This window comes from Tachyglossus aculeatus, chromosome 1, assembly GCF_015852505.1.
Source record: "Tachyglossus aculeatus isolate mTacAcu1 chromosome 1, mTacAcu1.pri, whole genome shotgun sequence".
Taxonomy (NCBI): Eukaryota; Metazoa; Chordata; class Mammalia; order Monotremata; family Tachyglossidae; genus Tachyglossus; species Tachyglossus aculeatus.
In genome coordinates this window covers 29,760,847-29,786,514 of record NC_052066.1, presented here as the reverse complement: position 1 = coordinate 29,786,514, position 25,668 = coordinate 29,760,847, and the positions used below count along the sequence as shown (strand labels likewise).

Genomic DNA, 25,668 nt, shown 5'->3' with positions numbered 1-25,668 from the left:
TATTCATTGAGCTCCCATTGGGTGCAGAATCAATCAGTCGTATTTATTGAGCGCCTACGGTGTGCAGAGCACTGTACTAAGCGCTTGGGAAGTCCAAGTTGGCAACGTATGGAGACAGTCCCTGCCCAACAGTGGGAGAACCCTGTACTGAGCGCTGCGGGCAGCCCAGGAGCGTGTCGACTATGTGCTGAGCGTCCACCCTGTGTCCCCCCTTCCTCCCGCATCATCATCATCATCCTCAATCGTATTTATTGAGCGCTTACTATATGCAGAGCACTGTACTAAGCGCTTGGGAAGTACAAATTGGCAACATATAGAGACATCAACCGCCCAGTCTGTCGTATTCATTCAGCTCCTATGGCGGGCAGAGCGCTGTACTGAGTGCTGCCGAGGGCCCAGGAGCACGTCGACTATGTGCTAAGCGCCTGCTCTGGCTTCCACTCCGAGCACTCAGCCGACCCGTCAGTCCTACTCATTCGGCTCGTGCTGGGTGCCGAGCGCTGTACTGAGCGCTGCCGAGGGCCCAGGAGCACGTCAGACCCAGCCCCTGCCAGCTCCAGCTCCCTGCCAGGGGGACACTGTGCTAAGCGCTCGCTCTTAGCACGTCACACTATGTGCTGAGCGCTCGCCGTGTGTCCCGCCGGCTCCCACCCGCCCCTAGCATTCAACCGACCGGTCAGTCCTATTTATTCAGCTCCTATGGGGTGCAGAGCGCTGTACTGAGCGCTGCGGAGAGCCCAGGAGCACGTCACACTCTGTACTGAGCGCCTGCTCTGGGTCCTCTCGGCTCCCACTCCAAGCAGTCAGTCAGTCCTGTTCATTCAGCTCCCGTGGGGTGCAGAGCGCTGTACTGAGCGCTGCGGAGAGCCCAGGAGCGCGTCACACTATGTGCTGAGCGCTCGCCGTGCGTTCCGCCGCCTCCCACCCGCCCCTAGCATTCAACCGCCCAGTCAATCCTATTTATTCTGGTCCTGCGGGGTGCAGAGCGCTGTACTAAGCGCTGCGGAGAGCCCAGGAGCCCGTCACACTATGTACTGAGCGCTCGCCGTGTGTCCCGCCGCCTCCCACCCGCCCCTAGCATTCAACCACCCAGTCAGTCCTATTTATTCAGCTCCTACGGGGTGCAGAGCGCTGTACTAAGCGCTGCGGAGAGCCCAGGAGCCCGTCACATTATGTACTGAGCGCTCACCATGCGTCCCGCCGCCTCCCACCCAGCCCTAGCATTCAACCGCCCGTTCAATCCTATTTATTCCGGTCCTGTGGGGTGCAGAGCGCTGTACTAAGCGCTGCGGAGAGCCCAGGAGCACGTCACACTATGTACTGAGCGCTCGCCGTGTGTCCCGCCAGCTCCCACCCGCCCCTAGCATTCAACCGCCCAGTCAATCCTATTTATTCCGGTCCTGCGGGGTGCAGAGCGCTGTAGTAAGCGCTGCGGAGAGCCCAGGAGCACGTCACACTATGTACTGAGCGCTCGCCGTGTGTCCCGCCGGCTCCCACCCACCCCTAGCATTCAACCGCCCGTTCAATCCTATTTATTTTGGTCCTGCGGGGTGCAGAGCACTGTACTAAGCGCTCCGGAGAGCTCAGGAGTGCGACACACTCTGTGCTGAGCGCTCGCCGTGTGTCCCGCCGCCTTCCACCCACCCCTAGCATTCAACCGCCCAGTCAGTCCTATTTATTCCGGTCCTGCGGGGTGCAGAGCGCTGTACTAAGCGCTGCGGAGAGCCCAGGAGCATGTCACACTATGTACTGAGCGCTCACCGTGTGTCCCGCCGGCTCCCACCCGCCCCTAGCATTCAACCACCCAGTCAGTCCTATTTATTCCAGTCCTGCGGGGTGCAGAGCGCTGTACTAAGCACTGCGGAGAGCCCAGTAGCACGTCACACTATGTACTGAGCGCTCACCGTGTGTCCTGCCGGCTCCCACCCGCCCCTAGCATTCAACTGCCCAGTCAGTCCTATTTATTCCAGTCCTGCGGGGTGCAGAGCGCTGTACTAAGCGCTCCGGAGAGCTCAGGAGTGCGACACACTCTGTGCTGAGCGCTCGCCGTGTGTCCCGCCGCCTTCCACCCACCCCTAGCATTCAACCGCCCAGTCAGTCCTATTTATTCTGATCCTGCGGGGTGCAGAGCGCTGTACTAAGCGCTGCGGAGAGCCCAAGAGCACGTCACACTATGTACTGAGCGCTCACTGTGTGTCCCGCCGGCTCCCACCCACCCCTAGCATTCAACCGCCCGGTCAGTCCTATTTATTCCGGTCCTACGGGGTGCAGAGCACTGTACTAAGCGCTACGGAGAGCCCAGGAGCGGGTCAGCCCCAGCCCCTGCCCTCCACGGCCTAAACAGTCCCCTTCCCTGCCCACAGGGAGCTTCCAGTCTCCCCTAGACTGTAGATTGCGAGCTCGTCTTTATCGAGTCAGTCGTACTGAGCGCTTACTGTGTGCCGAGCACTGGACTAAGCGCTTGGAAAGTACAAATCGGCAGCAGATAGAGACGGCCCCTGCCCGACGACGGGCTCATCATCATCATCAATCGTATTTATTGAGCGCTTACTGTGTGCAGAGCACTGTACTGAGCGCTTGGGAAGTACAAATTGGCAACATATAGAGACAGTCCCTACCCGACAGTGGGCTCACAGTCTAAAAGGCATGGTCTAGAGGCAACGAAGCAAGTAGACAGGCGTCAGTGCTGTCCCAACCACAGAGTATAGGAGTAAGCGTTCAATAAGTAGCACCGACGGTGACCTCTCCCTTTCCTTCACTTCCCTCCTGCCTCGTCCCCATCCCGAAAGCTCCCCGTGGGGAGGGCACGTGGCTACCAGCTAGAGGAGCAGCGTGGCTCAGTGGAAAGAGCCCGGGCTTTGGAGTCCGAGGTCGCGGGTTCAAGTCCCGGCTCCGCCGGTTGTCAGCCGTGCGACTTTGGGCAAGTCACTTCACTTCTCTGGGCCTCAGTTCCCTCATCTGTAAAATGGGGGTTAAAAGTGTGAGCCATCACCTTGTAACCTCCCCAGCGCTTAGAACGGTGCTCTGCGCATAGTAAGCGCTTAATAAATGCCATCATCATTATTATTATTATTATTTCCAGCTCTGTTACAGCCTGCCGTCCCAAGCGCTGTGTGACTGTGGGCAAGTCACTTCACTTCTCCGGGCCTCAGTTCCCTCATCTGGGAAATGGGGATGAAGACTGGGAGCCCCCCACCGTGGGACAACCTGATCACCTTGTAACCTCCCCAGTGCTTAGAACGGTGCTTGGCACATAGTAAGCGCTTAATAAATGCCATCATTATTATTATTATTACTACGGGACTCTGCCCACAGTAAGCGCTCAATAAATAGCCGAGATGATGATGTCCCCTGCACATTCCCCAGGCAGGCGACCTCTCCCTCTCCTCACATCCAGCCTTTCGATCATTTATCCATTCAGGCGTATTTATTGAGGGGAGATCATTCGTTCACTCAGGCATATTTATTGAGGGGAGGTCACTCATTAATAATAATAATAATAATATTAATAACAATATCATCATCAATCATATTTATTGAGCGCTTACTGTGTGCAGAGCACTGTACTAAGCGCTTGGGAAGTACAAGTTGGCAACATAATAATAATAATGTTGGTATTTGTTAAGCGCTTACTATGTGCCCAGCACTGTTCTAAGCGCTGGGATAGGTACAAGATAATCAGGTTGTCCCCCATGGGGCTCACAGTCTTCATCCCCATTTTCCAGATGAGGTGACTGAGGCCCAGAGAAGCGAAGTGACTTGCCCAAGGTCACACAGCTGACAAGCGGCGGGGCCGGGATTAGAACCCATGACCCCCGACTCCCAAGCCCGGGTTCTTTCCATTAAGCCACACTGCTTCTCATTCATTCAGACGTATTTATTGAGCGCCCACCGTGCGCAGAGCACTGGGCTGAGCGCTTGGAAAGAACAATTGGGCAACAGATAGAGACCGTCCCTCCCCAACAACGGGCTCCTTAGCTTTCGTTCTCCTCTAATAATAATAATGTTGGTATTTGTTAAGCGCTTACTGTGTGCCAAGCACTGTTCTAAGCGCTGGGGGGGATAGAAGGTGATCAGGTTGTCCCCCGTGGGGCTCACAGTCTTCATCCCCATTTTCCAGATGAGGGAACTGAGGCCCAGAGAAGTGAAGTAACTGGCCCAAAGTCACCCAGCTGACAAGGGGCAGAGTCGGGATTGGAACCCACGACCTCTGACTCATTCATTCATTCATTCAATCGTATTTATTGAGTGCTTATTGTGTGCAGGGCACCGGACTGAGCGCTTGGGATGTCCAAGTTGGCAACATCTAGAGACGGTCCCTACCCAACAGTGGGCTCACAGTCTAGAAGGGGTAGACAGACAACAAAACATATTAACAAAATAAAATAAATAGAATAAATATGGACAAATAAAATAAATAAATACATAAATAACTAACCAAAGCCCGGGCTCTTTCCACCGAGCCACACTGCTCCTCTACGCTAAGCCTCTTACGGGCCGTGAACGCGTCCGCTAATCCGGTTGGGTCGCCCTCTCCCAAGCGCTTAGCACGATGCTCTGTACACCCTAAGCGCTCCATAAATAATAATAATAGTAATGATGGCTTTTGCTAAGCGCTTACTATGCGCGAAGCACTGTTCTAAGCGCTGAGCACTGTTCTAAGCACCATGGATGGCTCCCAGCCCCATCGCGGAAGCTGGCTGTGGGCAGGGAAAGCGGCTGTCGACTTTTATAATATAATGTAATGTAATATAATGTAATATAATATAATGGCAATTATTAAGCGCTTACTATGTGCAAAGCACTGTTCTAAGCGCTGGGGAGGTTCCAAGGTGATCAGGTTGTCCCACGGGGGGCTCACAGTCTTCATTCCCATTTTCCAGATGAGGTAACTGAGGCCCAGAGAAGTGAAGTGACTGGCCCAAAGTCACCCAGCTGACAAGCGGCGGAGCCGGGATTTGAACCCACGACCTCTGACTCATTCATTCATTCATTCAATTGTATTTATTGAGCGCTCACTGTGTGCAGAGCACCGGACTGAGCGCTTGGGAAGTACAAGTTGGCGACAGATAGGGACGGTCCCTACCCACTAGCGGGCTCACAGTCTAGAAGGGGGAGACGGAGAACAAAACAAAGCATATTAACAAAATAAAATAAATAGAATAAATATGGACAAGTGAAATAAATACATAAATAAATAACCAAAGCCCGGGCTCTTACCACCGAGCCACGCTGCTCCTCTACGCTAAGCTTCTTACGGGCCGTGAACGCGTCCGCTAATCCGGTTGGGTCGCCCTCTCCCAGGCGCTTAGCACGATGCTCTGTACACCCTAAGCGCTCCATAAATAATAATAATAGTAATGATGGCTTTTGCTAAGCGCTTACTATGCACGAAGCACTGTTCTAAGCGCTGAGCACTGTTCTAAGCGCCGTGGTTGGCTCCCAGCCCCATCGCGGAAGCTGGCTGTGGGCAGGGAAAGCGGCTGCCGACTCTTTTATAATATAATATAATGTAATATAATATAATATAATGGCAATTATTAAGCGCTTACTATGTGCAAAGCACTGTTATAAGCGCTGGAGAGGTTACAAGGTGATCAGGTTGTCCCACGGGGGGGGCTCACAGTCTTCATCCCCATTTTACAGATGAGGGAACTGAGGAACAGAAGTGAAGTGCTTTGCCCAAAGTCACCCAGCTGACGTTGGCGGAGCTGGGATTTGAACCCATGACCTCTGACTCATTCATTCAGTCGTATTTATTGAGCGCTTACTGTGTGCAGAGCACCGGACTGAGCGCTTGGGAAGTACAAGTTGGCGACAGATAGGGACGGTCCCTACCCACTAGCAGGCTCACAGTCTAGAAGGGGGAGATGGAGAACAAAACAAAGCATATTAACAAAATAAAATAAATAGAATAAATATGGACAAGTGAAATAAATACATAAATAAATAACCAAAGCCCGGGCTCTTACCACCGAGCCACGCTGCTCCTCTACGCTAAGCTTCTTACGGGCCATGATCGCGTCCGCTAATCCGGTTGGGTCGCTCTCTCCCAAGCGCTTAGCACGATGCTCTGTACACCCTAAGCGCTCCGTAAATAATAATAATAGTAATGATGGCGTTTGTTAAGCGCTTACTATGTGCAAAGCACTGTTCTAAGCGCTGAGCACTGTTCTAAGCGCCATGGATGGCTCCCATCCCCATCGTGGAAGCTGGCTGTGGACAGGGAACGTGGCTGCCGACTCTTTCATAGTAAATATAAAATATAATATAATATAATATAATACAATATAATATATAGTATAATATGACATGACATGATATATGATATATATTTAATATAACATAATATAATGGCATTTATTAAGCACTATGTGCAAAGCCCTGTTCTAAGCGCTGGGGAGATTACAAGGTGATCAGGTTGTCCCACGGGGGGCTCCCAGTCTTCATCCCCATTTTCCAGATGAGGGAACTGAGGCCCAGAGAAGTGAAGTGCCTTGCCCAAAGTCACCCAGCTGACAGTTGGCGGAGCCGGAATTCGAACCCATGACCTCGGACTCCAAAGCCCGGGCTCTTTCCACTGAGCCACGCTGCTTCTCTTCTCTTCTCTTCTTTTTTTACACCGCGCTCTCCCAAGCTACGAGTCTTCCCCCCTACCCCCGCCGTCAGTCGCCGCGCGGGCCGCGGATATCCCGCTCGTACCTATCTATTCTATTTATTTTATTTTGTTAGTATGTTTGGTTTTGTTCTCTGTCTCCCCCTTCTAGACCGTGAGCCCACTGTTGGGTAGGGACTGTCTCTCTATGTTGCCAACTTGTACTTCCCGAGCGCTTCGTACAGTGCTCTGCACACAGTAAGTGCTCAATAAATACGACTGATTGATTGATTCCTCCCCATTTTACAGATGAGGGGACTGAGGCCCAGAGAAGTGAAGTGGCTCGCCCAAAGTCACCCAGCTGACGACCGTCTCTTGATGTTGCCGGCTTGCCGCTTAGTCCAGTGCTCCGCACACAGTAAACGCTCAGTTAATACGATTGAATGAATGAATGAATGAAAGCGGTAGGGCCGGGATTAATAATTACGATAATAATGGCTTTGATTAAGCGCTTACTACATGCAAAGCACTGTTCTAAGCTCTGGGGAGGTTACAAGGCGATCAGGTTGTCCCACGGGGGATCACAGTCTTCATCCCCATTTTCCAGATGAGGGGACTGAGGTCCAGAAAAGTGAAGTGGCTCGCCCAAAGTCACCCAGCTGACAACCGTCTCTAGATGTTGCCGGCTTGCCGCTTAGTCCAGTGCTCTGCACACAGTAAACGCTCAATTAATACGATTGAATGAATGAAAGCGGTAGGGCCGGGATTAATAATAACGATAATAATGGCTTTGATTAAGCGCTTACTATGTGCAAAGCACTGTTCTAAGCGCTGGAGAGGTTACGAGGCGATCAGGTTGTCCCGCGGGGGGATCACAGTCTTCATCCCCATTTTCCAGATGAGGTAACTGAGGTCCAGAGAAGTGAAGTGACTTGCCCAAAGTCACATATATGTATATATGTTTGTACGTATTTATTACTTTATTTATTTTATTTGTGCATATTCATTGTATTTATTTTATTTTGTTAATATGTTTTGGTTTTGTTGTCCGCCTCCCCCTTCTAGACTGTGAGCCCGCTGTTGGGTAGGGACCGTCCCTCCATGTTGCCGACTTGGACTTCCCAAGCGCTTAGTCCAGTGCTCTGCACACAGTAAGCGCTCAATAAACGCCACTGAATGAATGAAAAAGTGGCGGAGCCGAGATTTGAACCCCTGACCTCGGATTCCCAAGCCCGGGCTCTTTCCACTGAGCCGCACTGCATTTGAATGGAAGCTCTTACTTGTAGTTTATCCTGCCCCCTGCCCCCCGCCGTGCCAGTCTGAAGACCCTCCCGTTATCGATTCTCTCTCCCGCGCCTCCTCCCCAAACACACGCTTTGAGATCTCTAAAAACCACCTCCTTTTTCGAGTAGTGGGCCGTGGGGTGGACGGTGGAAGGGGCACAGAATCTCTTAGATTCATTTGGTCGCCGTTTTTGAGCGCTTAGGATGTGCAGAGCACTGTACTACTACTACTACTACTAATAATAATAATAATAATAATGATGGCATTTATATATATATGTATATATGTTTGTATATATTTATTACTCTATTTTACTTGTACATATCTATTCTATTTATTTTATTTTGTTAGTATGTTTGGTTTTGTTCTCTGTCTCCCCCTTTTAGACTGTGAGCCCACTGTTGGGTAGGGACTGTCTCTATGTGCTGCCAACTTGGACTTCCCAAGCGCTTAGTACAGTCCTCTGCACACAGTAAGCGCTCAATAAATACGATTGATTGATTGATTTATTAAGCGCTTACTACGTGCCAGGCACTGTTCTAAGCGCTGGGGAGGTTACAAGGTGATCAGGTTGTCCCATGGGCTGGTCTTAATCCCCATTTTCCAGATGAGGGAACTGAGGCGCGGAGAAGTGAAGTGACTTGCCCAAAGCCACCCAGCTGACAAGTGGCAGAGCCGGGATTCGAACCCAGGACCTCTGACCCCAAAGCCCGGGCTCTTTCCACTGAGCCACGCTGCTTCTCTTAGCGCCTGGAAAGTACAATTCGGCAACGTGTAGAGACGGTCCCTTCCCAACAACGGGCCCACAGTCTAGAAGGGGGAGACAGACGACAAAACAGAGCAGGTAGACAGGTGTCAATACCATCAAAGTAAGTAGAATTATAGATATTCATTCACCCAATTGTATTTATTGAGCGCTTACTGTGTGCAGAGCACTGTACTAAGCGCTTGGAAAGTACAAGTTGGCAACATCTAGAGATGGTCCCTACCCAGCAACGGGCCCACGGTCTAGAAGGGGGAGACGGACAACGAAACAGAGCAGGTGGACAGGTGTCAGTATTATCAAAGTAAGTAGAATTATAGATATTCATTCACTAGATCGTATTTATTGAGCGCTTACTGTGTGCAGAGCACTGTACTAAGCGCTTGGGAAGTACAAGTTGGCGACATATAGAGACGGTCCCTACCCAGCAACGGGCTCACGGTCTAGAAGGGGGAGACAGACAACAAAACAGAGCAGGTGGACAGGTGTCAATACCATCAAAGTAAGTAGAATTATAGGTATTCATGCATTCGATCATATTTATTGAGCGCTTACTGTGTGCAGAGCACTGTACTAAGCGCTTGGGAAGTACAAGTTGGCGACATATAGAGACGGTCCCTACCCAGCAACGGGCTCACGGTCTAGAAGGGGGAGACAGACAACAAAACAGAGCAGGTGGACAGGTGTCAATACCATCAAAGTAAGTAGAATTATAGGTATTCATGCATTCGATCATATTTATTGAGTGCTTACTGTGTGCAGAGCACTGTACTAAGCGCTTGGGAAGTACAAGTTGGCGACATATAGAGATGGTCCCTACCCAGCAATGGGCTCACGGTCTAGAAGGGGGAGACAGACAACAAAACAGAGCAGGTAGACAGGTGTCAATACCATCAAAGTAAGTCGAATTATAGATATTCATTCACTAGATCGTATTTATTGAGCGCTTACTGTGTGCAGAGCACTGTACTAAGCGCTTGGGAAGTACAAGTTGGCGACATATAGAGATGGTCCCTACCCAGCAATGGGTCCACAGTCTAGAAGGGGGAGACAGATGACAAAACAGAGCAGGTGGACAGGTGTCAATACCATCAAAGTAAGTAGAATTATAGATATTCATTCACTCGATTGTATTTATTGAGCGCTTACTGTGTGCAGAGCACTGTGCTAAGCGCTTGGGAAGTACAAGTTGGCGACATAGAGAGATGGTTCCTACCCAGCAACGGGCTCACAGTCTAGAAGGGGGAGACAGACAACAAAGCAAAGCAGGTAGACAGGTGTCAGTACCATTAAAGTAAGTAAAATTATAGATATTCATGCATTCGATCGTATTTATTGAGCGCTTACTGTGTGTAGAGAACTGTACTAAGCGCTTGGGAAGTCCAAGTTGGCGACTTATAGAGATGGCCCCTACCCAGCAATGGGCCCACAGTCTAGAAGGGGGAGACAGACAACAAAACAGAGCAGGTGGACAGGTGTCAATACCATCAAAGTAAGTAGAATTGTAGATATATATATACACATCATTAATAAAATAAATGGAGTAATAAATGTGTATAAATATGCACCCGTGCTGTGGGGAGGGGAAGGGTGTAGTGCAGAGGGAGGAACATGGCTCAGTGGAAAGAGCCTGGGCTTTGAGTCAGAGGTCATGGGTTCAAATCCTGCCTCTGTCAGTTGTCAGCTGTGTGACTTTGGTCAAGTCACTTAACTTCTCTGTGCCTCAGTTCCCTCATCTGTAAAATGGGGATTAAAACTGTGAGCCCCCCCGTGGGACAACCTGATCTCCTTGTAATCTCCCCAGCGCTTAGGACAGTGCTTTGCACATAGTAAGCACTTAATAAATGCCATTATTATTATTATTATTATTAATAATAAAAGCTGGGGCAGAGAAGCTCAGTCTGGAAAGCTAATTCATTCATTCATTCAACCATATTTATCGAGCGCTGACTGTGTGCAGAGCACTGTGCTAAGCGCTTGGGAAGTGCAAGTTGGCAACATATAGAGACGGTCCCTACCCAACAGCGGGCTCACAGTCTGGTTGGACACGATCCCTGTCCCGCACGGGGCCACAGTCTTCATCCCCCATTTGACAGATGAGGAAACTGAGGCCTAGAGAAATTGGCTCAATGGTATTTATTGAGCGCTTCCTGTGTGCGGAGCACTGTACTAAGCGCTTGGAATGAAGTGACTCACGCGAGGTCACACAGCAGAGCGGAGCCGGATGAGAATCCAGGTCTTGTGACTGTCAGGCTCTAGCCAGCAGGCCACTCTGCCTCTCGGGAGGGAAACAGCACCACGCCAAAGATGGGTGATTGATATAATAATAATAATGACAATAATAATAATAATAATAATAATGTTAAGCACTTACTATGTGCCAAGCACTGTTCTAAGTGCTGGTGGGGGGGATATAATAATAATGATGATAATAATAATAATAATAATAATAATAACAATGTTGGCATTTGTTAAGCACTTACTATGTGCCAAGCACTGTTCTAAGTGCTGGTGGGGGGGATATAATAATGATGATGATGATGATGATGATGATAATAATAATAATAATAATTTAAAAAATGTTGGCATTTGTTAAGCACTTACTATGTGCCAAGCACTGTTCTAAGTGCCGGTGGGGGGGATATAATAATAATGATGATGATGATAATAATAATAATAATAATAATAATGTTGGCATTTGTTAAGCACTTACTATGTGCCAAGCACTGTTCTAAGCGGTGGGTGGGGGGATACAACGTAATCAAGGTGGGGCTCACAATCATCATCCCCATTTGACAGATGAGGGAACTGAGGCCCAGGGAAGTGAAGTGACTTGCCCAAAGTCACCCAGCTGACAAGTGGCGGAGCCGGGACTCGAACCCATGACCTCTGACTCCCGAGCCCAGGCTCTTTCCACTGAGCCACGCTGCTAAGTTGGCTTCAGCTGCAGGAAACTCCTCGCAGGCTTGCCCAGTATGGAAGATGATCTGGTCTAGAATCAATCAATCAATCGTATTTATTGAGCGCTTACTATGTGCAGAGCACTGTACTAAGCGCTTGGGAAGTACAAGTCGGCAACATATAGAGACGGGCCCTACCCAACAGTGGGCTCACAGTCTAGAAGGGGGGAGAGAATAATGCGCTTCGGCTCCGGCTGAGCCTGTGTTTATCCTGGGCGTCCCAGAAACTTGGTAATCAGAAGTCGCGTAATTAGAGTGTTTTGTCAAGTATGAAGCGGAATAATGATTGGGTTGAGGAAAAACGATCTCGGAGTGGTTCTGCTCTACAAATGCCTCTTCTCCCGCCCTTATCCCGGCCGCTTCGACTAGGGCAGCCCGTAATTCCCATTTTCCGGTTCATCATCCTGTATATATGTATATATGTTTGCACATATTTAATACTTTATTTATTGATTTATTTATTTTACTTGTACATATCTATTCTATTCATTTTATTTTGTTAGTATGTTTGGTTTTGTTGTCTGTCTCCCCCTTTTAGACTGTGAGCCCACTGTTGGGTGGGGACTGTCTCTATATGTTGCCAACTTGGACTTCCCAAGCGCTTAGTACAGTGCTCAGCACACAGTAAGCGCTCAATAAATACGACTGATTGATCATCCTCCACGTTCCTCCCTCTGCCCTCCCAACAGTACTGGTGTATATTTATGCACATTTATTTCTCCATTTATTTTATTAATGATGTGTACATATATCTATAATTCTACTTTGATGGAATTATAGATATTCATTCATTCAGTCGTATTTATTGAGCGCTTACTGTGTGCAGAGCACCGTACTAAGCACTTGGGAAGTATAAGATAAGGTAAGACAGGCGCTGCTGTCGATGACATTTAGCATTTTAGGAATCAAGAAGATTCTTTAAGTCTACCTTTAGTGGTCACGCTTGGGACCGGTTGGGTCTTTCATTCATTCAATCGTATTTATTGAGCGCATACTGTGTGTAGAGCACTGTACTAAGCGCTTGGGAAGTACAAGATAAGATAAGACAGGCCCTTACACGTGGCTGTCGTCGACATTTAGCATTTTAGGAAGTAAGATGATTCTTTAAGTCTACCTTTAGTGGTCACGCTTGGGACCAGTTAGGTCATTCATTCATTCATTCAATTGTATTTATTGAGCGCTTACTATGTGCAGAGCACTGTACTAAGCGCTTGGGAAGTACAAGATAAGATAAGACAGGCCCTTACACACGGCTGCCGTTGATGACATTTAGCATTTTAAGAATCTAGATGATTCTTTAAGTCTACCTTTAGCTGTCACGCTTGGGACCGGTTGGGTCATTCATTCATTCAATCGTATTTATTGAGCGCATACTGTGTGCAGAGCACTGTACTAAGCGCTTGGGAAGTACAAGATAAGATAAGACGGGCCCTTACATGCGGCTGCCGTCGATGACGTTTAGCATTTGAGGAATCAAGATGATTCTTTAAGTCTACCTTTAGCGGTCACTCTTGGGACCGGTTGGGTCATTCATTCATTCAATCGTATTCATTGAGCACGTACTGTGTGCAGAGCACTGTAGTAAGCGCTTGGGAAGTACAAGATAAGACAGGCCTTTACACGCGGCTGCCGTCGATGACATTTAGCATTTTAGGAATCAAGATGATTCCTAAAGTCTACCTTTAGCGGTCACGCTTGGGACCGGTTGGGTCATTCATTCATTCAGTCGTATTTATTGAGCTTGTACTGTGTGCACAGCACTGTAGTAAGCGCTTGGGAAGTACAAGATAAGATAAGACAGGCCCTTACATGCGGCTGTCGTCGACATTTAGCATTTTAGGAATCAAGATGATTCTTTAAGTCTACCTTTAGCGGTCACGCTTGGGACCAGTTGGGTCATTCATTCATTCATTCAATTGTATTTATTGAGCGCTTACTATGTGCAGAGCACTGTACTAGGCACTTGGGAAGTACAAGATAAAATAAGACTGGCCTATACATGCGGCTGCCGTCGATGATATTTAGCATTTTAGGAATCAAGAAGATTCTTTAAGTCTACTTTTAGCGGTCACACTTGGGACCGGTTGGGTCATTCATTCATTCAATCGTATTCATTGAGCGTGTGCTGTGTGCAGAGCACTGTACTAAGCGCTTGGGAAGTACAAGATAAGATAAGACAGGCCTTTACACGCGGCTGCCGTCGATGACATTTAGCATTTTAGGAATCAAGATGATTCTTTAAGTCTACCTTTAGTGGTCATGCTTGGGACCAGTTAGGTCATTCATTCATTCATTCGTATTTATTGAGTGCGGACTGTGTGCAGAGCACTGTAGTAAGCACTTGGGAAGTACAAGATAAGGTAAGACAGGCCCTTACACGCATACTGTGTGCAGAGCACTGTACTAAGCGCTTGGGAAGTACAAGGTAAGATAAGACAGGCCTTTACACGCGGCTGCCGTCGATGATATTTAGCATTTGAGGAATCAAGAAGATTCTTTAAGTCTACCTTTAGCGGTCACGCTTGGGACCGGTTGGGTCATTCATTCATTCAATCGTATTCATTGAGCGTGTGCTGTGTGCAGCGCACTGTACTAAGCGCTTGGGTCGGCATACACGTCGTGAAAGGACGGCGAGACCACCTCCGCCGCCTTCCGACGGCCGGGCGGCGAAGGGTTGGAAACGCCTCCCAAAATGCCTGCTCTTCCAGACTGTGAGCCCACTGTTGGGTAGGGACCGTCTCTAGATGTTGCCAACTTGTACTTCCCAAGCGCTTAGTACAGTGCTCTGCACACAGTAAGTGCTCAATAAATATGATTGATTGATTGAAAAGGGAGGGAGAGCGGAAAAAGTTCCTCGGGCGGCTCTCCGGAGGGTGAAAATTCCAGTTGACTTTTTTTCCCAGGTGTATATGGCGCATAATAAGCTCCCCCTCCCTTTCTCCCGACCGGCCGGACCCAACAAGAGGCCTTCTGGATAAGCGAGATTCCTCTAATAATAATAATAATGATGGCATTTATTAAGCACTTACTATGTGCAAAGCACTGTTCTAAGCGCTGGGGAGGTTACAAGGTGAACAGGTTGTCCCCCAGGGGGCTCGCAGTCTTCATCCCCATTTTACAGATGAGGGAACTGAGGCCCAGAGAAGGGAAGTGGCTTGCCCAAAGTCACCCAGCTGACAATTGGCGGAGCCGGGATTCGAACCCACGACCTCTGACTCCAAAGCCCGGGCTCTTTCCACTGAGCCACGCTGCTTCTCTACTCTTGGCTTCCTGGCTGGTACGGGGAAGAGAGACGTCTGGGCCGGCATCTGTCGGCGTCGCATTTTATTATTATTCAGCGCTTAGAACAGTGCCCTGCACATAGTAAGCGCTTAACAAATGCCATCGTTATTATTATTATTATTATTATTATTATTATTATTATGTGCCACCGGCCCCTGACCCTCAGTGAGGGCCGCTTCCATCTCAGGCCCCTTCCGGTTGAAGCTCTGAGAGACGCAGCGTGGCTCAGTAGAAAGAGCCTGGGCTTTGGAGTCAGAGGTTTTGGGTTCGAATTCCGGCTCCTCCAACTGTCAGCTGTGTGACTTCGGGCGAGTCACGTCACTTCTCTGGGCCTCAGTTCCCTCATCTGTAAAATGGGGACGAAGACGGTGAGCCCCCCGTGGGATAGCCCGATCACCTTGTAACCTCCCCAGCGCTTAGAACAGTGCTTTGCACATAGTAAGCGCTTAACAAATGCCGTCATTATTATTATTATTAGGCGTGAGGGCAGTCGGGGCCGACTAAGGTGAGGCCTTGGGTCACCCATTTCGTTCCGTTGGCTCTACTCGTCGCCTCCCTTCTAGACTGGAAGCTCGTGGTATCCGTGCTCTCCCAAGCGTTTAGTACAGCGCTCTGCCCACAGTAGGCGTTCAGCAAATGCAACTGATGGGTCGACTGGGCGTGGTAGCGCGTGGCCTGATGAAGGAAGGCTCGCAGAGACTCTTTCGGAAAGGCCTTTCCTAACCATTCAGTCATTCATTCACTCTATATGTTGCCAACTTGTACTTCCCAAGTGCTTAGTACAGTGCTCTGCACGCAGTAAGCGCTCAATAAATACGATTGATTGATTCATTCATTCATTAAGTGGGGATTAAACCTGTGAGCCCTCTGTGGGACTACCTTGTAACCTCCGCAGCGCTTAGAACAGTGCTCTGCACACAGTAAGTGCTTAACAAATACCAGTATTGTCAATACCAATTGTCAGCTGTGTGACTTTGGGCACGTCGCTTCACTTCTCCGTGCCTCAGTTCCCTCATCTGTCAAATGGGGATGAAGACTGTGAGCCCTCCATGGGGCAACCTGATCAATCAATCAATCAATCAATCGTATTTATTGAGCGCTTACTATGTGCAGAGCACTGTACTAAGCGCTTGGGAAGTACAAATTGGCATCACATAGAGACAGTCCCTACCCAACAGTGGGCTCACAGTCTAAAAGGGGGAGACAGAGAACAGAACCAAACATACCAACAAAATAAAATAAGTAGGATAGAAATGTACAAGTAAAATAAATATAAATAAATAGAGTAATAAATATGTACAACCATATATACATATATACAGGTGCTGTGGGGAAGGGAAGGAGGTAAGACGGGGGGATGGAGAGGGGGACGAGAGGGAGAGGAAAGAAGGGGCTCAGTCTGGGAAGGCCTCCTGGAGGAGGTGAGCTCTCAGCAGGGCCTTGAAGGGAGGAAGACAGCTAGCTTGGCGGATGGGCAGAGGGAGGGCATTCCAGGCCCGGGGGATGACGTGGGCCGGGGGTCGATGGCGGGACAGGCGAGAGCGAGGTACGGTGAGGAAGTTAGCGGCAGAGGAGCGGAGGGTGCGGGCTGGGCAGTAGAAGGAGAGAAGGGAGGTGAGGTAGGAGGGGGCGAGGGGATGGACAGCCTTGAAGCCCAGGGTGAGGAGTTTCTGCTTGATGCGCGGATTGATCGGTAGCCATTGGAGGTTTTTGAGGAGGGGAGTAATATGTCCAGAGCGTTTCTGGACAAAGATAATCCGGGCAGCAGCATGAAGGATGGATTGAAGTGGAGAGAGACACGAGGATGGGAGATCAGAGAGAAGGCTGGTGCAGTAGTCCAGACGGGATAGGATGAGAGCTTGAATGAGCAGGGTAGCGGTTTGGATGGAGAGGAAAGGGCGGATCTTGGCAATGTTGCGGAGCTGAGACCGGCAGGTTTTGGTGACGGCTTGGATGTGAGGGGTGAACGAGAGAGCGGAGTCGAGGATGACACCATGGTTGCGGGCTTGTGAGACGGGAAGGATGGTAGTGCCGTCAACAGAGATGGGAAAGTCAGGGAGAGGACAAGGTTTGGGAGGGAAGACAAGGAGCTCAGTCTTCGACATGTTGAGCTTTAGGTGGCGGGCGGACATCCAGATGGAGATGTCCTGAAGGCAGGAGGAGATGCGAGCCTGGAGGGAGGGGGAGAGAGCAGGGGCAGAGATGGAGATCTGGGTGTCATCAGCGTAGAGATGATAGTTGAAGCCGTGGGAGCGAATGAGGTCACCAAGGGAGTGAGTGTAGATTGAGAACAGAAGGGGACCAAGCACTGAACCTTGGGGAACCCCCACAGTAAGAGGATGGGAGGGGGAGGAGGAGCCTGCAAAAGAGACTGAGAAAGAATGACCGGAGAGATAAGAGGAGAACCAGGAGAGGACGGAGTCTGTAAAGCCTAGGTTGGATAGCGTGTTGAGGAGAAGGGGGTGGTCCGCAGTGTCAAAGGCAGCTGAGAGGTCGATGAGGATTAGGACAGAGTAGGAGCCGTTGGATTTGGCGAGCAGGAGGTCATTGGTGACCTTTGAGAGCGCAGTTTCCGTGGAATGAAGGGGACGGAAGCCAGACTGGAGGGGGTCGAGGAGAGAGTTGTTGTTGAGGAATTCTAGGCAGCGCATGTAGACAACTCGTTCAACCTGATCACCTTGTAACCTCCGCAGCGCTTAGAACAGTGCTCTGCACATAGTAAGCGCTTAACAGATACCATTATTGTCAATACCAATTGTCAGCTGTGTGACTTTGGGCGCGTCACTTCGCTTCTCCGTGCCTCAGTTCCCTCATCTGTAAAATGGGAGTGAAGACTGTGAGCCCTCTGTGGGACAATCTGATCACCTTGTAACCTCTGCAGCGCTTAGAACGGTGCTTTGCACATAGTAAGTGTTTAACAAATACCATTATCATTATTATTATTATTATTAATTCATTCAATCGTATCTATTGAGCGCTTACTGTGTGCAGAGCACCGGACTAAGCCAAGTCGGCAACATATAGGGACGATCCCTACCCAACAACGGGCTCACAGTCTAGAAGGGGGAGACGGACGACAAAACAAAACATGTGGACAGGGTGTCAAGTCGTCAGAACAAATAGAAGTAAAGTTAAATGCACATTATTAGCAAGTTGACGGATAGTTGAAGCCGTGGGAGCTAATGAGGTCACCGAGGGAGTGAGTGGAGATGGAGAACAGAAGGGGACCAAGCACTGAACCTTGGGGAACCCCCACAGTAAGGGGATGGGAGGGGGAAACTGAGGATGAACGGCCGGAGAGATAAGAGGAGAACCGGGAGAGGATGGAGTCTGGGAAGCCAAGGTCGGATAGCGTGTTGAGGAGAAGGGGGTGGTCGACGTCGGCATGTTTGAAGGCCGAGGGGAAGGAACCAGTGACGAGTGAGCGGTTGAAGATGGAAGTTAGGGAGGGACGGAGCGAGGGATTTCATAAAATGAGAGGGAATGGGGTCATGGAATCCATGACCTTCCGACTCCCGGGCCCCTGCTGTATTCTCTGGGCCGTGGGAGGTCAGCAAGGAGGCTGATGTAATCCAGGCGGGATAGGACGAGTGATGGGATTAGCGCGGTACCAGTTTCGATGGAGAGGAAAGGGCGGATTCCAGCCGTGTGGTGAAGGTGGGGCCGCAGGATGTGGTGACAGATTGACTGCGTGGGTTGAATGAGGGAGGGGAGTCAAGGGGAACGCCAAGGTTACGGCCTTGTGAGGCGGGGAGGGTGGTGGTGTCATCTGCAATCAATCAATCAATCGTATTTATTGAGCGCTTACTGTGTGCAGAGCACTGCACTAAGCTCTTGGGAAGTCCAAGTTGGCAACATGTAGAGACGGTCCCTACCCAACAGCGGGCGCACAGTCTAGAAGGGGGAGACAGAGAACAAAACCAAACATATTAACAAAATAAAATCAATAGAATAGATATGTACAAGTAAAATAGAGTAATAAATATATACAAACATATATGCAGGTGCTGTGGGGAAGGGAAGGAGGTAAGACAGGGGGATGGAGAGGGGAAAGTCACGGGAAGGGCAGGGTTTGGGTGGGAGGCCGAGGAGCTCTGTTTCGGGCACGTTAAGCTTGAGGTGACGGGAGGACATCCAAGTAGAGATGTCTTGAAGGCAGGAGGGAATGTGAGACTACTAAGAGGGAGAGGGAAGAGGGCCGGAGATGTAGATTTGGGAATCCTCGTCATAGAGGGGTAGGTGAAGCCATGGGAGAGAATGAGTTCTCCAAGGGAGTGGGGGTAGATGGAGTAAAGGAGACCCAGAACTGACCCTTGAGGGAACCGTATTTACTATTCTATTTATTTTATTTTGTGAATATGCTTTGTTTTGTTGTCCGTCTCCCCCTTCCAGACTGTGAGCCCGCTGTTGGGTAGGGACCGTCTCTAGATGTTGCCAACTTGGACTTCCCAAGCGCTTAGTACAATGCCCTGCGCTCAATAAATACGATTGAATGAATGAGGAGCCCGCGAAGGAGACGGAGAATGACCGGCCGGAGAGATGAGGGGAGAGCCGGGAGGGGACGGAGTCTGGGAAGCCGAGGTGGAATAACGTTTCCGGGAGAAGGGGATGGGCCGAGTGTCGAAGGCAGCCGAGAGGTCGAGGAGGAGGATTAGGATGGAGTAGAGGCCGCTGGATTTGGCAAGAAGATCATGGATGACCTTTGAGAGGGCGGTTTCTGTGCAGGGAAGGGAACGGGAGCCAGATCGGAGGGGTCCAGGAGGAGGTTGGAGGAGAGGAATTTGGGACAGCGGTTGGAGACGACCCGCTCGAGGAGTTTGGAGAGGAGCGGTAGGAGGGAGAAGGGGCGAAGGAAGGAAGGAGCCATGGGGGTCAGGAGAGGGATTTTTGAGGACACGGGCATGTTTGAAAGCAGTGGGGAAGACGCCACTGGAGAGCAAACAGTCGAAGACGGCGGTTAGGGAGGGGGCGAGAGTTTTGCCAAGGTGCGAAGGAGTGGGGTGGCTTTTGAGAGGAGGCAGAGATAGGGTTGGGAAGGATGGGAGAGTTGAAGAAGGAGCAGGAGAGGGGAAGGACTGGAGAGAGGCCGGGAGATTTTAGGAAGATCACGCCTGATGGTGTCAATTTTCTTGATAAAGTAGGTGGGCAGCTCCCTGGGGGCTGTTTTGTTGTCTGTCTCCCCCTTCTAGACTGTGAGCCCGCTGTTGGGTAGGGGCCGTCTCTGTATGTTGCCGATTTGGACTTCCCGAGCGCTTAGTACAGTGCTCTGCCCACAGTAAGCGCTCAATAAATACGATTGAATGAAAGGGACTGGGAGACCAGGGAACTGGGAGCCTGAGGAGGGAGTTTAGTGTCTGGAACAACTGGCGAGGGCGACGGGCGTGGGTGTCGTGACTGTTCGCTCTCCAGTGGCGTCTTAAGCAGTGTGGCTTAGTGGAAAAAGCACGGTCTTAGGAGTTGGAGGTCGTGGGTTCTAATCCTGGCTCTGCCACTTGTCAGCTGTGTGACTTTGGGCAAATCACTTCCTTCTCTGGGCCTCAGTCCCCTCATCTGGAAAAGGGGGATGAAGACTGTGAGCCCCACGTGGGACCACCTCACCGTACCTCGTTCTTGCCTGTCCCGCCATCGACCCCCGGCCCACGTCATCCCCCGGGCCTGGAATGCCCTCCCTCTGCCCATCCGCCAAGCTCGCTCTCTTCCTCCCTTCAAGGCCCTGCTGAGAGCTCACCTTCTCCAGGAGGCCTTCCCAGACTGAGCCCCTTCCTTCCTCTCCCCCTCATCCCCCTCTCCATCCCCCCATCTTACCTCCTTCCCTTCCCCACAGCACCTGTATATATGTATATATGTTTGTACATATTTATCACTCTATTTATTTTACTTGTACCTATCTATTCTATTTATTTTATTTTGTTAGTATGTTTGGTTTTGTTCTCTGTCTCCCCCTTTTAGACTGTGAGCCCACTGTTGGGTAGGGACTGTCTCTATATGTTGCCAATTTGTACTTCCCAAGCGCTTAGTACAGTGCTCTGCACACAGTAAGCACTGAATAAATACGATTGATGATGATGATGATGACCACCTGATTACCTTGTGGCTACCCTAGTGCTTAGAACAGTGCAAGCGCTTCACAAATGCCATTATTATTATTATTATTATTTATTTATTATTATTATTATTATTATTATTCCCCTCTGCTTTCAAACATGCCCATCCTCTCTCGACCCCAGCCCTCCTTCCAGTTATCCTCTCATCTCCCTCCTACCCTTTTCCTCTCCAAACTCCCCGAGCGAGTCGTCTCCACCCGCTGTCTCAGTGGTATTTGCGGGCAGAGGAGAGGGCAAAATTCAGGCACGCCAGGAGAAACCTGCCGCACAAGCAGTTCGAGCCCTTTCCCGGCCGGGAGCAGTGCGACATCCATCAGTCCATCAATCAGTGCTATTTGGGAAGCGCTTTCGGTGTGTAGAGCACCGTACTAAGCGCTCGGGAGGGTTCCTTCCTCTCCCCCTCGTCCCCCTCTCCATCCCCCCATCTTACCTCCTTCCCTCGTCCCCCTCTCCATCCCCCCATCTTACCTCCTTCCCTTCCCCACAGCACCTGTATATATGTATATATAGTTGTTCATATTTATTACTCTCTTTATTTATTTATTTATTTATTTTACTTGTCCCTATCTATTCTATTTATTTTATTTTGTTGGTATGTTTGGTTTTGTTCTCTGTCTCCCCCTTTTAGACTGTGAGCCCACTGTTGGGTAGGGACTGTCTCTATGTGTTGCCAATTTGTACTTCCCAAGCGCTTAGTACAGGGCTCTGCACATAGTAAGCGCTCAATAACTACGATTGATTGATTGATTGATTACAGTACAACAGAGTCCATCGACGACTCCGAATCTTATTCAGATTTGACTCTCATGTTGCCAGCTTGTACTTCCCAAGTGCTTAGTCCAGTGCTCTGCACACAGTAAGCGCTCAATAAATACGATTGAATGAATGAATGAATGAATAAGCAGCATGGCTCAGCGGAAAGAGCCCGGGCTTTGGAGTCGGAGGTCCTGGGTTCAAATCCCGGCTCCGCCAATTGTCAGCTGTGTGACTTTGGGCAAGTCACTTGCATTTAAGCGCTTGGGAAAGTACAATACCGCAATAAACAGCAACATTCCCTGCCCACAACGAGCTTACAGTTCTGTGAGAGCGGGGCGGGAGGCAGACGTCAATACAAATAAATGCAATTACAGATATTAATATAAAGAAACTACAGAAGGCGGAGCTTAGGGTAAGACTAGAAGGAAAATCTTGGATGGGTGATTTTTCCTGTATACATGTATATGTGTTTGTATGTATTTATTACTCTATTTGTACATATTTATTCTATTTATTTTATTTTGTTAATTTGTTTTGTTCTCCGTCTCCCCCTTCTAGACCGTGAGCCCACTGTTGGATAGGGACCATCGGTATATGTTGCCAACTTGGACTTCCCAAGTGCTTAGTACAGTGCTCTGCACACAGTAAGCGCTCAGTAAATACGAATGAATGAATGATTTTGTTTTTGTTGTTCCTGCAGCGGATGCATGTTTTGGTTGCATTGAGCTGAAATTTTGGCATCACAATTAACCGCCTGGATGATGATTCATTCATTCATTCAGTCGTATTTATTGAGCGCTTACTGTGTGCTGTGCTAAGCGCTTGGGAAGTACAAGTTGGCAACATATGGAGGCGGTCCCTACCCAACAGCGGGCTCACAGTCTAGAAGCAGGAGACAGACAACAAAACAAAACATATTAACAAAATAAAATAAACAGAATGATAATTGTGGTATTTGTTAAGCACTTTCTGTGTGCCAAGCACATTACTAAGCGCTGGGGTCAATCATTTGGGTTTATTGAGCACTTACTATGTGCAGAGCACTCTACTAAGTGCTACTTAGTACTATTAAGTGCTTAGTACAGTGCTCTGCACACAGTAAGCGCTCAATAAATACGATTGATTGAATGAATGACTACTAAGTGCTTGGGAGAGGACAAGGGAAGGATATGACGGAGTTGGCGGGCACATTCTCAGAAAATCAGGTCCCATGTTGGGCTTTCGGTCAAAGTAGGAGGAAGAACAGAGGCTTTTTTTGAGCCCCCGTTTTGCAGATGAGGGAACTGAGGCACAGAGAAGTCGGGTGACTTCCCCGACAGCACGTAGCAGGTAAATAATAACAAGAATAATAATAATAATAATAATGGTATTTGTTAAGTGCTTACTATGTGCAAAGCACTGTTCTAAGCGCTGGGGGAATACAGGGTGATCAGGTTGTCCCACATGGGGCTCACAGTCTTCATTCCCAGTTTACAGATGAGGGAACTGAGGCCCAGAGAAGTGAAGTGACATGCCCAAAGTCACGCAGCTGACAAATGACAGAGCTGGGATTTGAACCCACGACCTCTGACTCCAAAGCCCGGGCTCTTTCCACTGAGCCACGCTGCTTCTCGTGGAGCTGGGATTTAGAACCCAAGTCTTCTGACTCCTGGGGCTAAACATTTTCCTACTAGAGGATGCCGCCTTTCTCACCATGGCTCAGTGGAAAGAGCACAGACTTTGGAGTCAGAGGTCATGGGTTCAAATGCCGGCTCCGCCGCTTGTCAGCCGTGTGACTCTGGGCAAGTCACTTCACTTCTCTGGGCCTCAGTTCCCTCATCTGTAAAATGGGGATTAAGACTGTGAGCCCCCCGTGGGACAACCTGATCACCATGTATCCCCCCCCCAGCGCTTAGAACAGTGCTTTGCACATAGTAAGCGCTTAATAAATGCCATCATTATTATTTTTCTCTGTGCCTCAGTTCCCTCATCTGTAAAATGGGGATTAAGACTGTGAGCCCCCCGTAGGACAACCTGATCACCTTGTATCCCCCCACCAGCGCTTAGAACAGTGCTTTGCACATAGTAAGCGCTTAATAAATGCCATCATTATTATTTTTCTCTGTGCCTCAGTTCCCTCATCTGTAAAATGGGGATTAAGACTATAAGCCCCCCGTGGGACAACCTGATCACCTTGTATCCCCCCCCCCCAGCGCTTAGAACAGTGCTTTACACATAGTTAGCGCTTAATAAATGCCATCATTATTATTATTCTCTGGGCCTCAGTTACCTCATCTGTAAAATGGGGATTAAGACTGTGAGCCCCCCGTGGGACATCCTGATCACCATGTATCCCCCCCCAGCGCTTAGAACAGTGCTTTGCACATAGTAAGCGCTTAATAAATGCCATCATTATTATTTTTCTCTGTGCCTCAGTTCCCTCATCTGTAAAATGGGGATTAACCCCCGTAGGACAACCTGATCACCTTGTATCCCCCCACCAGCACTTAGAACAGTGCTTTGCACATAGTAAGCGCTTAATAAATGCCTTCATTATTATTTTTCTCTGTGCCTCAGTTCCCTCATCTGTAAAATGGGGATTAAGACTATAAGCCCCCCGTGGGACAACCTGATCACCTTGTATCCCCCCCCAGCGCTTAGAACAGTGCTTTACACATAGTAAGCACTTAATAAATGCCATCATTATTATTATTCTCTGTGCCTCAGTTACCTCATCTGTAAAATGGGGATTAAGACTGTGAGCCCCCCGTGGGACAACCTGATCACCTTGTATCCCCCCCCAGCACTTAGAACAGTGCTTTGCACATAGTAAGTGCTTAATAAATGCCATCATTATTATTATTTTAGAGGGTGTCAAATCCGGAAAGACATCGGAGGCTTTTTCACTGCGTTCCATTCGATAGCGCTGGACGTGAAACCAAGCCAAGCCGGCGTTGCTCCAATAGGTGCAATCAATCAATCAATCGTATTTATTGAGCGCTTACTGTGTGCAGAGCACTGTACTAAGCGCTTGGGAAGTCCAAGTTGGCAACATATAGAGACGGTCCCTACCCAACAGTGGGCTCACTGCTACAGGTGCAGATTTGGGAAAAGAATCCGACCATCAGATAGGTAAGGTTTTCAAAAAGAACGAAAGAAGAATTTCAGGATTTTTGTCCTCCAGCTGTGGTGATGGACTTTAAAGTCACTTAAGCGGGTCAGAGTGTCAGGATGCTGCGACTTCCTTAATTTTTTTTAAAAAAAACAACCCTCCTACTAGTTAATTGCCAGATCCTCGGGCGTTTCCGTGACACAGAGCCGGAACACGTTGTGCTTGTTCGTAGGAAAACGCCGCTGACTCAAAGACTCCCAAGGAAACGCCAGGATAATTGTAGCCTGCAAATTTCTCCATCTTTCTGTTTGGGCACTGTAACCCTAAAGCAGCCAAACCAGGAATAGACTGAATTAACATTCATTCATTCATTCAGTCGTATTTATTGAGCGCTTACTGTGTGCAGATCACTGGACTAAGCGCTTGGGAAGTCCAGGTTGGCAACATATTGAGACGGTCCCTACCCAACAGTGGGCTCACAGTCTAGAAGGGGGAGACACATCTGTTTTTATGGTTAATCTTTTTGATGGTATTTATTAATAATAATAATAATAATGGCTTTTGTTAAGTGCTTACTATGTGCAAAGCACTGTTCTAAACGCCAGTGGGGGGGATACAAGGTGATCAGGTTGTCTTAATCTTGACTGTGAGCCCACTGTTGGGTAGGGACCGTCTCTATAAGTTGCCAACTTGTACTTCTCAAGCACGTAGTACAGTGCTGTGCACACAGTAAGCGCTCAATAAATACGATTGAATGAATGAATGAATGAACCAGATATGGGACATATTTATAACATAAAAGATGCTTTCTTGGGGGGGCATGTTAACGAGAC

General features: G+C 49.0%; 1 protein-coding gene across 1 annotated transcript in view; it reads left to right on the top strand.

The window, feature by feature from the left end:
- FBXO45 (F-box protein 45) overlaps positions 1–25,668 on the top strand; it is a 62,756-nt gene that overhangs the window by 13,457 nt on the left and 23,631 nt on the right. The gene's annotated exons all lie outside the window — the stretch shown is intronic.